This window comes from Furipterus horrens, unplaced genomic scaffold, assembly GCF_987537825.1.
Source record: "Furipterus horrens unplaced genomic scaffold, mFurHor1.1.pri manual_scaffold_4, whole genome shotgun sequence".
NCBI lineage: Eukaryota > Metazoa > Chordata > Mammalia > Chiroptera > Furipteridae > Furipterus > Furipterus horrens.
In genome coordinates, this window is record NW_028327174.1 from 185,343,916 (window position 1) to 185,360,083 (window position 16,168).

Consider the following 16,168-nt stretch of genomic DNA (forward strand, 5'->3'; position numbering starts at 1 on the left):
ATTTAATTTCTTTCTAATATTATAGATTGGCAACTTTACTTTTTTTCCTCTTGATTACTCTTATGGACATTTAATCTATTCTGTTATGTTTTTTAGAGAACCAACACTTGGACTCTTTGTTTTCTGATACATTAATTTATGCTTTTATCCCAAACAATTAATTTTGTAGTTTCTTACCTTAAGTCCTTTGTTCATTAATTTTGTTTTTTAAGTAGAGCTTTTACAGGTATAATTTTCCACTGAGTACAGATTTAGTTCCCTGGCTGGTTTGGCTCAGTGGATTGAGCGTCGGCCTGCGAGCTAAGTGTCGCTGGTTCGATCTTCCAGTCAGGGCACATCAGAGAAGAAAAACTCTGACTCCAAAAAACCTCCGCTGCCTTGCGGCATACCTCTTCAGGGGAAAGGCTAAGGGAGTAAACCCTGACAGAAAATCCGGAGCCGGAGTCCCTAAGGCGGTTTGACGTTGTAGTCAACACCGGCAACTCCTGCGGCGCACTTGAAGCCAAGCTGTATTGACTCCGTCTTTCCCTTGGGCCCTTCAGCTGCGAAGAGAGGGGGGGTCTGCTGCATGGGCAACAGCAGACCCTCCATATCACCCTGCCCAGGCTCTGTAGCTTCAGCTTCACTGGAGAGGACACTTCAGCGTCATCGCAAGATGTCGATTCAACACGGGAGGAGACAGATACCGTGTCACTCCCGAGTCGGACTGCACAATGATTCTCGGCAGTGCAGATAGACTCTTAAGAAGCTACACCATCGTCTCTCGAGACAGACGGCTGCCGACGACAGATTTAGCTAATACTCATGCTAGTGTCATTATTAATTTCTCAACTACCGTTAACGGGACTTTTATTTCCTCCTTGGCCCAGAAGTTATTGAAGGGGAGTGATTTATTTTATTTTACTTTTGTTATTATTTTAACTCCAGCATTTGTTATGTTTTGTTAACCTATTTTAAAATTAATTCCTAAGTTTATTTCAGGGAGGTCAAAGAACAGGACTGTACATTTTCTGTTCTTACTGAAATGTCTTAGGACCTGATATATGAATACAGTGAAACATATCATTAGATTTTGAGAAAAGTAAGCATTTTTGGTTGTAAGATATAAATTCTTCTATCTTATAAATCAACTTTATTGTATACTTTAACCAAATACTCTATTTCATCTTTAATCTATTCCATCTGTTCAAGACTGAAAGTATGTTTAATTCTGGTAAAGTCATTCTTTGACAATTTATATTTTTATTTTTAGGGTTTGCTGATAATTTTTGTGATATGTTAAATTCTATGCATAAATGTTTGTAATAGTTATATATTCTCTGTGAATAAGAATTCAGTTATTAACTTTATTACTTTAACGACATATTAGCCTTTATTTATTTAATATAGTTATCTTGAATTTTACTATGTCTGGATGTCATTCCAACTTTATTATAATAATTATTATTAATATAATAATTATATTATATTAATATATCAATATCACTATTTTCAACTTGCTTGATATTTCCTTACTCAGTCTTTTTATCTCTTGTTTCAGTCTGTCTCTCTCTGAGATGCATTAGGAGTTGATTATATTTCTGATGAATTTAAGAGATAAATATAAATTAAATCAAAATAAAGAAGAATGTATATATAGATGAACATTTATAAGATTATAGGGTGGAGAAGAATGCTTTAATCATGCAAACAAAAAAGCCATAAGGAGCAACATTCATTTATTTGACCACATAGCAATTAATACTTCTACTCATCATAAATCATCATATACAAATTAAAAGAAAAATGACAAATTGGAAAATGGCAGAAAAAATCTTATTATCCTTATATATAAAGCACTTTTGTAAGTCTACATTAGCAAGACAATTGAAAATATGAACAAAGGATAATGGGAAAGCAATTCACAAAAGAATAAATTTAGATGGACACCAAGCATATGAAAAACCATTCAACCACATTTTAAATTATGGAGATATGCATTATAAGAAAAACAAGACACTTCTTTCTTGCAGTTCTTGTTGACAAAAGTGTATGAATATATATTCAGTCCCAGAACCGCATAAGGCTGGGCTGGCAGACACAAAGCCCATGTGCTACCATTCTTCCCTCCTCATTAAGGTTAACATTACTAATTCGTCTTAGCATTCCTGGCTGCTGGATCCTGAAGTGGTCTCGAAGTCTCTCTCATTAGGTCACCACTACTAATTAATCGATGTTGGTTCCAGATGGAATCTATTTGCCATCTCCAAAGTTTGATGAAGGTGGGGCTGCTCTACATGGTTAGTCCTTGGCAGCCTGATTCAATAATATAGTTTTTTAAAGGTTTGATAATGATCATATTCTTTAGCTAGGGATCTTTTCTAAGGAGCTAATCAGAGATGAGCACACACACATATATAAGGCTGGAATTTATAGTACTAAATGCAAAAGTGAAATATTGTGAACATTGGAAACAATTAACCTATAATCATAAGAGAATGGTTAGATAATGCATATTAAATGCATTAAAACTTTTACATAATCATAATTATGTCTTCAAAAATATTTAATGCTATAAAAATACTCAATACATCCTTTTAAGTTGTGAGGGGGAGGAAAAAATCACTCCTGTAATATGAAATTTTTGAAATGCACTAGAAAAAAATGAAAGGAAACATAAATACATAATATTGTCTATCTTAGGGTGGAGCAATTGCTATTGATTATTATTTTATTCATTGTATTTGAAGCTACAGAATATACTTTTGTATCTATATCCAGATAATGTATTGGGAGATCATAGAAAGAATGTGAACACCAATTAATCTTCAAGCTGGACCCAGGCAATCGGGGGCTCCTTGCCCTTCTTCTGTTCTTGGAATGTACATTCTGCCCATTGTCTGCATAGTAGGAACTGTTTCCAAGGATGCAGCCTTGAGAGAGTGATGTGTTGTTGAGATCATGTGGGCAGTATATATCTGACTGAATCCCATTAGAGCCTTACAGAAACTTTAAAGATTCTGGCCAACAGGTGCAGTATTTACTTGCCTTGCAGCCACCCAAGACAAACCACCTACGTAGTAAGTTCCCTTGCTGACTACTGTACACCTGCTACCTACCAATCTGGAGTGGTCTGCCTCTTTCTATGGTCTGTTTTTGGCCTCTTTGTATGGGGGCCAGTTTCAGATTTCATCCAGGAAATTTTTGAGTTTTTGAATCAACGAGGTAAACACTCTAAGATGTATCAGGAGTATTCTATGGTTAAATAATTTAATATTAAAATCTAAAATGTCTTTGTATAATAAAAACATGTTCTTCAAATTCTGGCTATAAGTAAGCAGCGATTTTCAGTGATCTACTATGGTTTACAAAACACCTCAAAACTTAATTATTTAAAATAATAATTTATTATTTTCTTTCATGGTTCTGTGGGTTAACTGGGATCCATTGACCGGGTCTCACATTGTTCTCATGTAATCGCAGTGAGATGGAGGCTGTGGCTGGAGTTACCTGGAGGCTAATTTGAGCAGGATGTCCACACGGCTTCTTCATTCAGATGTTGAAGCCCATGTGTTTCTCTGTCAAAGAGAGTAGCCCAGACTTGTAATATGGTGGCTCACGGCTCCAACAGGCAGGAAGTCAAAGCTGCTGGATCTGTTAAGGGTGATGACTGGGCGTGCCATGGCATCACATCTGCCATATTCTGATGATCAAAGCAGATGGAAAGCCAGTCTGGATTCAAGGGGATGAAGAAATAGACTCTACCTCTTTATAGAGGAGTAACAAGATCACATTGCGGGAGATCATATGGAATGAAAAACATTGTCGTGGACCTCTTTGGAAAATGCACTTGGCCATTCAATATTAGAAGCAAACTTATCACTTTTAGAAATCTCCTACCTGTTCTTCAACTTGCCGGCCTCATACCCAAGAATTGCATATAATTCTTCATAGAACTTTAGTATACTCAGTGGGTCTTAAGATGATATAAAAGCTAAAAATTAGGAATGTCTCTTTTGTTTCACTACTTGATAAAGGACTAATCTGCAGTAGCTTAATTTATCCCTTTTGGAATGTGATTTGATCTCAGACGTACAATGTTTGCGAACTTGAATGGTTTAAAATGATGTAACATACTCCACTAACTTCTGTTCATCCTGTTAATTTGTACTTTGTTTTGCTCCAGCCAGATGTTCCTTATGCTTAATCTGCCTAATAATATTCAGACTAGGAAACCATTCTAGCATGGAAACGATGCAGCAAACATTTATTTTCCATATCCTTGGCTCTTTCTAGATATTTCTCCTATTTTTCAACATCCTTAATTTCTATGGAACCCAGATGGAATCTATGTTAGCCAGGAAAGAAAGAAAAACTAAACATGTGACAGTATTTGGTTTAAGAAAGGGGTAGGCAACTTCTGAATTGCACCCCAATGATCCCTGCCACTTGATATTCATGCTCTTTTACAATTCTTTCCCCTTGAATGTGCGTTGGACTTAATGACTAACTTACAACAAATGAAACATGGCAAACGTGTTGGGATGTCATTTTCAAAATATGGTTACAAAGACTGTTTTCCATTTTACTTACTCTCTTTTATTTTTTCCCTTGCTTCCTCTGAGGAAAGCCAGTTGCCATGCTGTGAGATGCCCCATGGAGAAGCCCACTGACAGGGGACTGATATCCCACAAGGACCTGTGACCTGTCAACAGCTGTGTCATAAGCTTAGAAGTGGAACTTCTGAAACTGGCAGTAGCCATGTGAGTGTGCTTGGAAGCAGAGCCTCGCACTGTCAGGCACTGAGATGACAGCAACCTTGTGAGACATTCTGAGCCAGAACTTAGCAGCACCTGGAATCCTGAGCCAAAGATAATGTCAGATACTAAAGGTTTGTTGTGTTTAACCACTAAGTTTTAGGGTAATTTGCCATGACAGCAGCAATGTGGGTTCCTAAAAATCATAGAGAAATCCCGAACAGCACAGAAGGAGCTTTGAAAACTGAACTTATGTTAGAATTGGCATCCACAGGAGAGACAGAACTCATGGTCTAAACTTAACTGGCTTGATGGATTGCTAAAACCAAACAAAAGACTTGGCATCTGCAGAGGATCTTAAGAGGGATCTAGAATCTTACAATATAATATTCAAAATGTCCAGAATACAATTAAAAGTTACATCAAAAAAAAGAAAGAAAGAAAAGAAAAGGAAGAAAAGTAAAAAAGAAAAATCTGATCACTTTTTACTGGGAAGAGACCATCAACAAAGGCAAATCCTAAGATGGTTTAGATATTTGAGTTATCAGACATAGATATTAAAGCAGCTGTAATAAACATGCTCCATAAGGAAAAAGTTGATGCTCTTAAAATGCATAGAAAAGTAGAAGTTTTGAGCAAACTAAGAATAAACCAAATGAAAAATTAAACACTGAAAAATTCAGTATCTGAAATGTTAAGACTTACTGGATGAGCTCAGGGGCAAAAGGGGATAATGGAGGAAATATTCAGTGAACCTGAAAATCAATCTAGTCTGAAGGACAAAGAAAATAATGGGAAATAAAGAAAACAAAGCTTTGGCCCCTGTAACACAATATCAAAGTTCTAGCATTTGTGTCATTGGAGTCCCATAAGAGAGGAGAAATGTATTGGTGCAAAAATATATATATTTTAAAAATTATTGGTGAACCCTTCTTCAATTTACAAAGCCAATAGGTTCTGAGAAACCTCCATAGGTTAAGTTCAAAGAAAACGATGTCCAAACATAGCATAATCAAGCTAATGAAAACCAAAGATTAAAAGGTATACTATATTTAAATATACAGTGATACCTCAGCTAATGAGTGACCCTGCTAATGAATTTTTTGGCTAACGAAGATTTTTTTTTTTTTTTTGCTGTTTTAGGTCTTGGCTAATGAACGATGTGAGCGCTAATCCATAGGACTAGACAGAAATCAATCAGCAATGGTATAGAAGACTAATTGCCATTTATAGAACATTCCATTCAACAATAACAGAATATACATTTCTTTTAAGTGAATATTCACCAAGAGAGATCATATCCTGGGCCATAAAATAAGGCTTAACCAATATACAAGAATTGAAATAATACCAAGTATGTGCTCACTATAATGGAATTAAACTAGAAATCAATAACAGAAAAGACATCCCGAAAAATCTCAAAAACATTTGGAAATTAACCTATGGGCCAAAAAAAAAAAAAAAAAAAAAAAAAAAAAAAAAATCTGAAGAGGAATTAGAAAATATTTTAAACTGAATGAAAATACAACACATCATAATTTATGCAATGTGACTAGAACATAAATTTACAGGATTAAATGCTTACGTTAAAAAAGAAGAAAGGTCTCAAGTTGATTATCTAATCTCATATTTAGAAATGAGTGAAGAAGAACAAATTAAGCCCAACACAAACAGAAGGAAGGAAATAATGTATACCTTATAGGGTATACATATATGTATATACACATATACATCCTACATAAATGAACACAAATAAAGTAGAAAACAGAAAAGCAATAGAGAAAATCCATGAAACCAAAGAGTGGTTGTCTGATTAAAACTCCAGTCAGACAGATCATGGGGGCTGGGGAAGATGCAAATTGCCAACATCAGGGCTAAAAGGGAAGATATTGCTGTAGACCTCACAGGCATTGCTACAAGAACAATAAAGAAATACTACGAGCAGCTCTATCACAAAAATTCAACAACTTAGATGAGATGGATCAACTCCTTGAAAACAAGAAAGTATCAAAAGTCATCCTAAACCAAAATGTTGGTGACTCAAGAGCATTTATCTTAGGAGGCTCTCCAGACTTTATTCAGGACCATTGTCCGGTCTCTGTACTGTTTCTCCAGCCTCGTGATGATTTCCTATCCCCACAGCCCCAGCTACCCTCAAAGTTTGGTCCCTAATTTTGGCCATGAATTTCTTGGTCTACTCTTTTTCCTATAAACCTCTAATTTCATCCCTTTCCCCTTCCTTCAGACCATCTCAATTGAGAGGATAATTGACACAATCTTCAGGAACCTTGGACAGCTTGGGCATCTGTAGGAAGAATTGAAGAGTGTCTAATTAGTCTCTCTTCCCAGGACCGCCTCTCCCCATGGCCGTCCACCAAAACGTTCTCAGAAGGATGCGTGTACTTTGTAACAGTGCACATTCAGAAGGGGTCAAAGCACTTGCCAGCTGCTCTTTACGTGGCCAAGCCCTCCATCAAGGGCTTGTCTTCGTCCAGCAACACTACTCCCCAAATCAACCAGTTTTCAGTAGCATGTGGCTTGTTGTGTAAGCTTTATTTCCGCCTTTAAAGGACTGAGAGTCCTCAAATAACAACGGCGAGGTTAGAACACTAAGAGGATGTCTGCTAGAGCTCTCCTTTCTAATCTGAGGAAGACCTCGATGTGCTTTGTAGAGTTTTCATCTGTAGATTCTGCTTTATGGATTAACATCTAGAGTCCCTCCTCTCTTGTCAGTTTTCCAGTTAGTTTGTGTTAGTTTATAAGATGGAAAATACATACACCAAACACATAGTTCTTGTCTCTGTCTCAAAGTGACTAAGTGGTTTTTATCAATTTCTTATACTTCTAGAGTGGCATTCCAAACTAATACTGCCTGTGAGAAACAAGTATATATTCTCCCAGGCAGTATTTGCCAGTACCTTGATAGGCATGACAAGGTGCATTCCTGGTAATACTTTGAGAGAATATAAAAGCACTAGCCTGTGCAGTAGATTCACTAATTAAGCCAAAAAGTTACAATGTCTGAACCTCCCAAGAGTCGCCCCCACAATTAATATGGATTTCTTTAAACCACCAAGCCTGGGCATTATTCCTCTCCCACACTCCCTGGGAATTCGGACTCCCATCCAAGACCCTCCCTATGACTAAGACCAGAGGACATGGTTTTTATGGTCTCTCCCAGACTGGACTTCTCCCCCTAGTTACATGTTGACAACCAGTTTCTCACTGAAGTGACCCGCAGCTCTGCAGAAGCACTGAAATGCTGGCACCAACCCTTCCCTGAGCTGAGCCCTCACCTCTGTTTTCTTTTTCTTTTTCTAAATCTCCTTACAGAACCAGAACCTATGGCATGTGCTAACCTTGCTTCTGTAAGAAAATGTAATTCCTACTCCCATCTTTGCTACCATTCAGCAGCCAACAGGCACCGCCCACCTTGCCCATTCCACATAATTACCTCTTTATGTTCTACCCCTTCTCTGGAGAGGTATTTTCTTTTAAAAAAATTTTTTCTTCATCTGAAAATATTTTATTCCCCCTTTATTCTTTTATTTTTACTTTTTTTCAATTACAGTTTATATTCTGTATTATTTTGTTTTAGTTTCAGGTTCTAAACAGGTATTTTCCATTTTGCTCTCCTGTTTCCCTTTCTACATCCCTAGGGATGTTAAATGTAGGCCTTGATTCTCACTTTGAAATGTTTTCCACATTTGTGGCACAAATGTCACCGGAGGATTTAGAGTAGATTAAGTGAAAACAAAGACAGTGTGAGGTAAAGAATGGGAAAACTCTCCTATAACAGATAAACCAAAATGCCAGTCGATGATGTTTTTCTGAAAAACATTAGGATCATCCATTAACTTATAGTAATTCTGGGAACTTTAACCAGTGTGAATACAGACATCTCAGAGGTATTGCAGGCTCAGTTCCAGACCACTGCAATAAAGCGAGCAGAACCATAAAGCAAGTCATCATCGTTTTGCTGGTGGAGGGTCTTGCCTTCAATTTAAAAAAAACAACAACAATATCTGAGGGGCACAGTAAAGTAAAGCACCGTGAAACAGGGTGTTCCTGTAATCAGTAAAATGAATTTGCATAGTCTTTCTTCTTTAGAACAGTGATTTTCACATTTAATGCACATTGGACTGACCTGAGGAATTCATAAAACACTGATACCTATGTCTCACCCACAACGACTCTGATTTAACTTACATGAGTTGCAATCTGGGTTCAAAAAATTTTTTCCCGGGTGACTGTTATGTACCAAAATGACTCATTTGGGCAGCACCCTTTAGCATGATCAGAGTAATGGTCGGTCGGCAGCCGTCCATCTCGAGAGACGATGGTGTAGCTTCTTAAGAGTCTATCTGCACCGCCGAGAATGGCTGTGCAGTCCGACTCGGGAGTGACACGGTATCTGTCTCCTCCCGTGTTGAATCGACATCTTGTGATGACGCTGGAGTGTCCTCTCCAGTGAAGCTGAAGCTACAGAGCCTGGGCAGGGTGATATGGAGGGTCTGCTGTTGCCCATGCAGCAGACCCCCCCTCTCTTCGCAGCTGAAGGGTCCAAGGGAAAGACGGAGTCGATACAGCTTGGCTTCAGGTGCGCCGCAGGAGTTGCCGGTGTTGACTACAACGTCAAACCGCCTTAGGGACTCCGGCTCCGGATTTTCTGTCGGGGTTTACTCCCTTAGCCTTTCCCCTGAAGAGGTATGCCGCAAGGCAGCGGAGGTTTTTTGGAGTCAGAGTTTTCCTTCTCTGATGTGCCCTGACTGGAAGATCGAACCAACGACACTTAGCTCGCAGGCCGACGCTCAATTCACTGAGCCAAACCAGCCAGGGCGAACAGAGTAATGAGAGTTTCATAAAACAGAGATTGCTAGTTTCTGACTCAGTAGTTTTGGGTAGGGCCTGCTGATTTTCATTTCTACCAAATCCCAGCTGAAGTCGTTGGTCCGGAGGCCACACTTCACTTCAGGGTACTTTCGCATACATGTGATTCTGTTCAAAGGCAGGTCTGCTTCAGAACTTACGGCATTGGACTTGAGATTTTGCATTTCTCACAAGCCCTCAGGTGATTCCAAAGCTGCTGATCCATGGACCGCACTCCATACAGTGAAAGATTAGAGCACAGCAAGTCAACTATTAAGGCTAGGGAATTCATTAAATAAAATACGATTTTGTAAGAGCAAGGAGAAAAAATTGTAATACCAAAGTACTATTTGAAGGATGTTTTCAATTGTAATTTTATTATAATTACACAGATGCATACCCAAATTGCATGATCTTTGAGAAATTACCAAAAGGTTTGGCTTAGAAAACATTGGTATTTTTGCTCAAGTCATCTCATCTGGGTTTTGGAGATATAATATGCTTTTGATAATTACATATGAAAATGATTTTTTCTTCAAAAATTATTTAAGCAATGGTATTTACTACATTTGTTTTCCTTCTATTTTTCAGACAGCATATTACAACTTACTTGCAATTCAAAAGGAAAATTTTTGAAGGCCTGTATTTCAGCAGTTCCAAGAGAACATCACAGACAATGATCAAATTAAAATATTAATAGATGACTCAAATGTTTCCTTGACTCACTGTCTTTTGTTTTGATGTGATTTTCTTCCATATTTTGAAAAAATTCCTTAGTACCATTTGGTCTTATAATACTTTGGCATGCTTAAAAAATTTCATTTAGACTCTGCACTTTTGAGATACCTCCATGAAAGTTTCTTAAAGAAAATAAATTAGAAAACGATTTTCCATTCCTCCTATCTTGTTTTTTAACAAATAGGAGGTGAATTACTCAAGAAACACAGAGCTACATAAATGTTTTGTTATCATCAAGTATTTTCCCTCTGCCCCTATGGCTGTATTGTACCTAAGAAAACAATATTTTAAGTCCTATGTGCATAAACTGCCCTGGCTGGTTTAGCTCAGTGGATTGAGCGTCGGCCTGCGAGCTAAGTGTCGCTGGTTCGATCTTCCAGTCAGGGTACATCAGAGAAGGAAAACTCTGACTCCAAAAAACCTCCGCTGCCTTGCGGCATACCTCTTCAGGGGAAAGGCTAAGGGAGTAAACCCCGACAGAAAATCCGGAGCCGGAGTCCCTAAGGCGGTTTGACGTTGTAGTCAACACCGGCAACTCCTGCGGCGCACCTGAAGCCAAGCTGTATCGACTCCGTCTTTCCCTTGGACCCTTCAGCTGCGAAGAGAGGGGGGGTCTGCTGCATGGGCAACAGCAGACCCTCCATATTACCCTGCCCAGGCTCTGTAGCTTCAGCGTCATCACAAGATGTCGATTCAACACGGGAGGAGACAGATACCATGTCACTCCCGAGTCGGACTGCACAGCCATTCTCGGCGGTGCAGATAGACTCTTAAGAAGCTACACCATCGTCTCTCGAGACGGACGGCTGCCGACAACGATGACGATGTGCATAATCGAAAGTAATTTGTGCAATATTTTCTTTAAAATAGACAGATCTGGTTTTATAATTCAAACTATAAAGTGATGAGTTTTTATGTTGCGTCATTCATTTTATGGATAAACATTTAACAAATGATTAGGTTGCCAAAATAAATTCTCCAAGGGAAGTTAATAGACTGTAGCAATAATACTACTAAAAGAAATCCAATAAAGTTAATAGATTCTTTCTCTATGAAATTAAAGCATACACTTAGATATACATCAGACTTTTCCAATTTTTGACATCAGTAATGCAGAATTAAGTGGGTCATTTATTTAATGTGTACAGCTCCCCATTTGCTATTGACTTAAAAATATAAATAAGTGGTGTTATGACAGTAATGCTGAAATTGTGGTTGAAGGAAAAACCATAGGCCAATAGTTTTCTTAGGAAAGTCTAAATATGGCTGTAAAATGATTTACATACGAAGGCCTGTCCAGAAAGTATCCAGCCATGTAATATGAAAAATAGAGACATTTATTGAAGAAGATACTAGAAACATTGTATATAGGACAATGATGCATCAGTCCCCTTCAAAGTAGGCACCTGGTTCTCCTAATTGCCATCAGCTGCCCCATCATATTATTTTGAATCTCATTGACGGTCTGAAATCTCTTCAGGTGATTTTAGTTTTGGGAAAAGCCAGAAGTTGCAAGGTGCCAAATCTGGGCTGGAGTGGGGCTGAGTCACCTGGGTGATTTGATGTTTTGCCAAAAAAACTGCACAAGATGTGATGCATGAGTAGGGGCGTTGTCGTGATGAAGCAGACACTCACCAGTTGCCCATAGCTGTGACCGTCTGAATCATCTGAATAGTTTCCATGGAGGAATGTTTAAGCTTAATGCAAAATGTGATGCAGATTGGTTGATCTATTTGCTCAGTCATTTTGAATGCAACAGCCATACAGTAGACATGCTAACTCAACGGCGTCTACTGCCCCCACTAACTAGTACAGTGAAGTAGTCATTGTTCATGCATGCACATTCCAGTCCACTCTCCTTGGCTGCCAGGTTACACCAATGTTGTGCAAACCATTCTAGTTATATTAACAATCGTTGGACTTTTTCCAGACATACCTCAATCATATATATTCATCCTTCCAGTCATTATTCAATATACATCAAACACCTTCTGTGTCTAGATTCTTTCAGTTTCTGTAATAAATTGATACTTTTCTTAATAAAGTAAAATAAAATCTACCCATCATCTTACAGATATAACTGGACTCCCTCCACATCTTAACCAGAATTAACCCAGTAAAGTTAAAATTCTATTATATTGAAGTTCAAACTCTCTAACATGGCTTACAAAGACCTTTATAGTTTCGCTTTTGCTCACCTCTCTGGTGTAGTGGCTCACCTCGCTTTCCTGCCATACTGAATTACTAAGCTGTCACCAAAGAAATCAGGCCTTTGCATACCATTTCCACTGCCCAAATGCTTTCATCCTCCCCTGCTCTGACTCTTACCTTGCTCTTTGGTTTCTGGCCTAAGCATCTCCTCTGCTAAAACTTCTGTAAGGAACAAAGCATGGTCAGGTGCAGCCTCTTATGTAGTCAAATACTCTTTCCCTGGACTATGCCCCCAGGGTGAGCCTCTCACGAAGCAAATAACACGTGATCTTTCTATATAATGCCTGAAGTAGCCAGTGATTTACTTGTTTGCCTCTCCTACTAGACTGTATACCCCTCAAGGTCAGGAAATATGCCTTATTTGCTCCAGAAATCTGACTGTGTGAAGTGTGCCTTGGCACATCTCAGTGATGATTTGTTGAATGAGTAAGTGGAGAACTGAACAATGCATTCCTCCCATTTATTTTGGTGAGGTCATTTAATAGTGGCAAGTGTGCGAGGAAAGGGAAACTGTCCTTAGCCTCACTATTTGATGACGTGAATCGAAATACTTGATGCTAAATGTACATGTGTTAAGTATATTCTATTCTCTTTTTTTACACATTCTAATTTATTTCTTAAAGATTTATGTATTTATTTTAGAGAGTGGGGAAAGGGAAGGAGAAAGAGAGGGAGCAAAACTCTGATGTGGTAGAGAAACATCGATTGGTTGCCTCTCACACCCCACCCCCCTACCAGGGACCTGGCCTGTCAGCCAGGTGTGTGCCCTGACCAGGAACCAAACTGGCAACCTTCTGGTTTATGGGACAATGCCCAACCCACTGAGCCACACCAGTCAGGGCCTAATTCTAATTTATTACTAAAATGTTTTATGCTGAAATCAGTAATATCCCAATTTACCTGTAGAGAAGATAAAGTGGCTCACTTTTTCTTTGATGTATTATGATGAATCAGATTACAAGGCATTTCCAAAATCAACTTAAATCTTTCTTTTTTTTTTAAAGCAGGGTAAAAATTTGAAGTCGTCGTCGTCGTCGGCAGCCGTCCGTCTCAAGAGACGATGGTGTAGCTTCTTAAGAGTCTATCTGCACCGCTGAGAATGGCTGTGCAGTCCGACTCGGGAGTGACACGGTATCTGTCTCCTCCCGTGTTGAATCGACATCTTGCGATGACGCTGGAGTGTCCTCTCCAGTGAAGCTGAAGCTACAGAGCCTGGGCAGGGTGATATGGAGGGTCTGCTGTTGCCCATGCAGCAGACCCCCCCTCTCTTCGCAGCTGAAGGATCCAAGGGAAAGACGGAGTCAATACAGCTTGGCTTCAGGTGCGCCGCAGGAGTTGCCGGTGTTGACTACAACGTCAAACCGCCTTAGGGACTCCGGCTCCGGATTTTCTGTCGGGGTTTACTCCCTTAGCCTTTCCCCTGAAGAGGTATGCCGCAAGGCAGCGGAGGTTTTTTGGAATCAGAGTTTTCCTTCTCTGATGTGCCCTGACTGGAAGATCGAACCAGCGACACTTAGCTCGCAGGCCGACGCTCAATCCACTGAGCCAAACCAGCCAGGTTAACTAATCTATGGAAATAAATATGCTTTTAGTAGAAAGATGTGTTGATAAAGTATTTTGATCTGTATAGTATAACATAAAAAGTACTGAACTTCTAAACAAGTTTTACTTTATTGGTATCCTTTCTTTAAATACTTATTGATAAGGATATGGCATTCTAGTATTATAGCACAATTTTTAACTGTGTCTATAGATTCTAAGATCAAACCTGTGAACTAAACAAATGCACACCTAGGTACATTTTGACTGGAAAGAATTGCATCAAAATGCTAACAGTAGTTATCTCTGGTTGCATTTTACTTTCATCTTTTATTTTCCTATATTTTTCTAAACTTTGACAATGAACAGGTCAAAAAGAAAACCAATAAACATTTTTAGACACAGAAAAAGCAGAAGGGATGGATTGTTCAAGAGACAAGTCAGTAAATATGAGTGTTTTGTAAATTTCTTGCTAGCTTAAAGTGCTATGATTTTATGATTTTTCAATTATACTATACAAAAATATATAGATTTCAATCCATAATGGATAGAGTAAGTATTCAAGTCAAAATATATGTCAAATGTTCTTTCATAATAGAAATAATTAATGAAAAGGTTTACATATAACTTTGGTCACAATAAAACGTGAATGCCTTGTACATAGTAGGCACTTATTAATGTGTTACATAATAAATCCTTCAGTTGGTCAATGAATGCTAAATATTTGTATATTAAAGTCCTGTCTCTGCTGCCCTCCAGTGGCTCACATGTTTAACTCTGAAACCCCTCCAATGAGAAAATCAAGAGCCTTCCATTCACAGAGCCTTATTTTAGGGGAAAACAAACGTTCAGGTTTGATATTTTTCTTGGACATACTTGTAATGACCTTGGTAGATCAAGCCTATACTCAAAGAGAAATTGCTGTTGAGATACCAGAATCACTTCTAATCAGTAATGGTCTTGGAGACATAAAGAGGACATGGGACAGTTGCAAAGATATTGCAAATGGGTAAATAATGTTTAAATTTTCAGAAAGTGAGAGATGAGTTGCATGAGGTAATTACAGCAAATTTTGATTTTGAGCGTACATAGGATTTTAGAATGGCTATTTAAAAGGTATTTTGCAGTTGCTAAGATAAACCACTAGTTGAACATGGGTTCATTGCAAAGAAGTACTGTAGGGTTATCTAGACTAGTTTTGCAGACAGGATAGATAGACTTGGGGATTATTGTAAGTATAATGTATCTGGATTGAGAAAACATTTGACAAATCTTTATATCCTTTTGGGCAAAGTGGAAAAATATAGGCTGTATTACAATATCATCTGTTATCTTCTTGTTTCCTCCAAGCTGTTAGACGTATCTTTGCATCAGACCTTTTTCACTACCAAATCCTAAACAACTTTTCCTTATTTCTTTCATGGTTATTTTTACCCCAACTTCTGACCTGATTAATTTTTTCATTTATGACTTGACTTTGAACCTTTGAAGTATTACTCATTACAAATTGCTGACTACACTCAGTTGGAATCATATTATCTCTTTGATTACATCTATAAAAAGGATGCTTATAAATTGAAGATAATAAAACTATAAAATGATGACATAAAAGAATGGTCAAGTCCATATTCAGTTTCAGACAACCATTTTAATGGCACCATTCATACTGAACTTAAATAAAGTAAATTTCATAAAATTTTGTCCTATATATTCATCTTTTTTTCTTAAATATTTTATAATGTTTAGTTTTGGTAATTACCGAAGTCTCTAATATCTGATTTTTTTCCTTTTTTTGGTTTAGAAACACTCACTCCCAAATGATCAGCAGATGGCACTGCTAACTTGAAGAACCGGTTCCCAGATGTATTTTTTAAAATGGAGACATAACTTTAAAAAAATGTAAGTCACTATTTTTTCATTGCACATGTGTATTGCAGAAAAATGAGGAAATGAAGTTAAGCAGATGGAATAAATTTAAAATCATCCATAATCGCAGACAAAATTACTGTTAACATTCAGTGCACTGCCAAGTTTTATATTCTCATTTAACAAAAATGGGATTTATCCTATTAGGG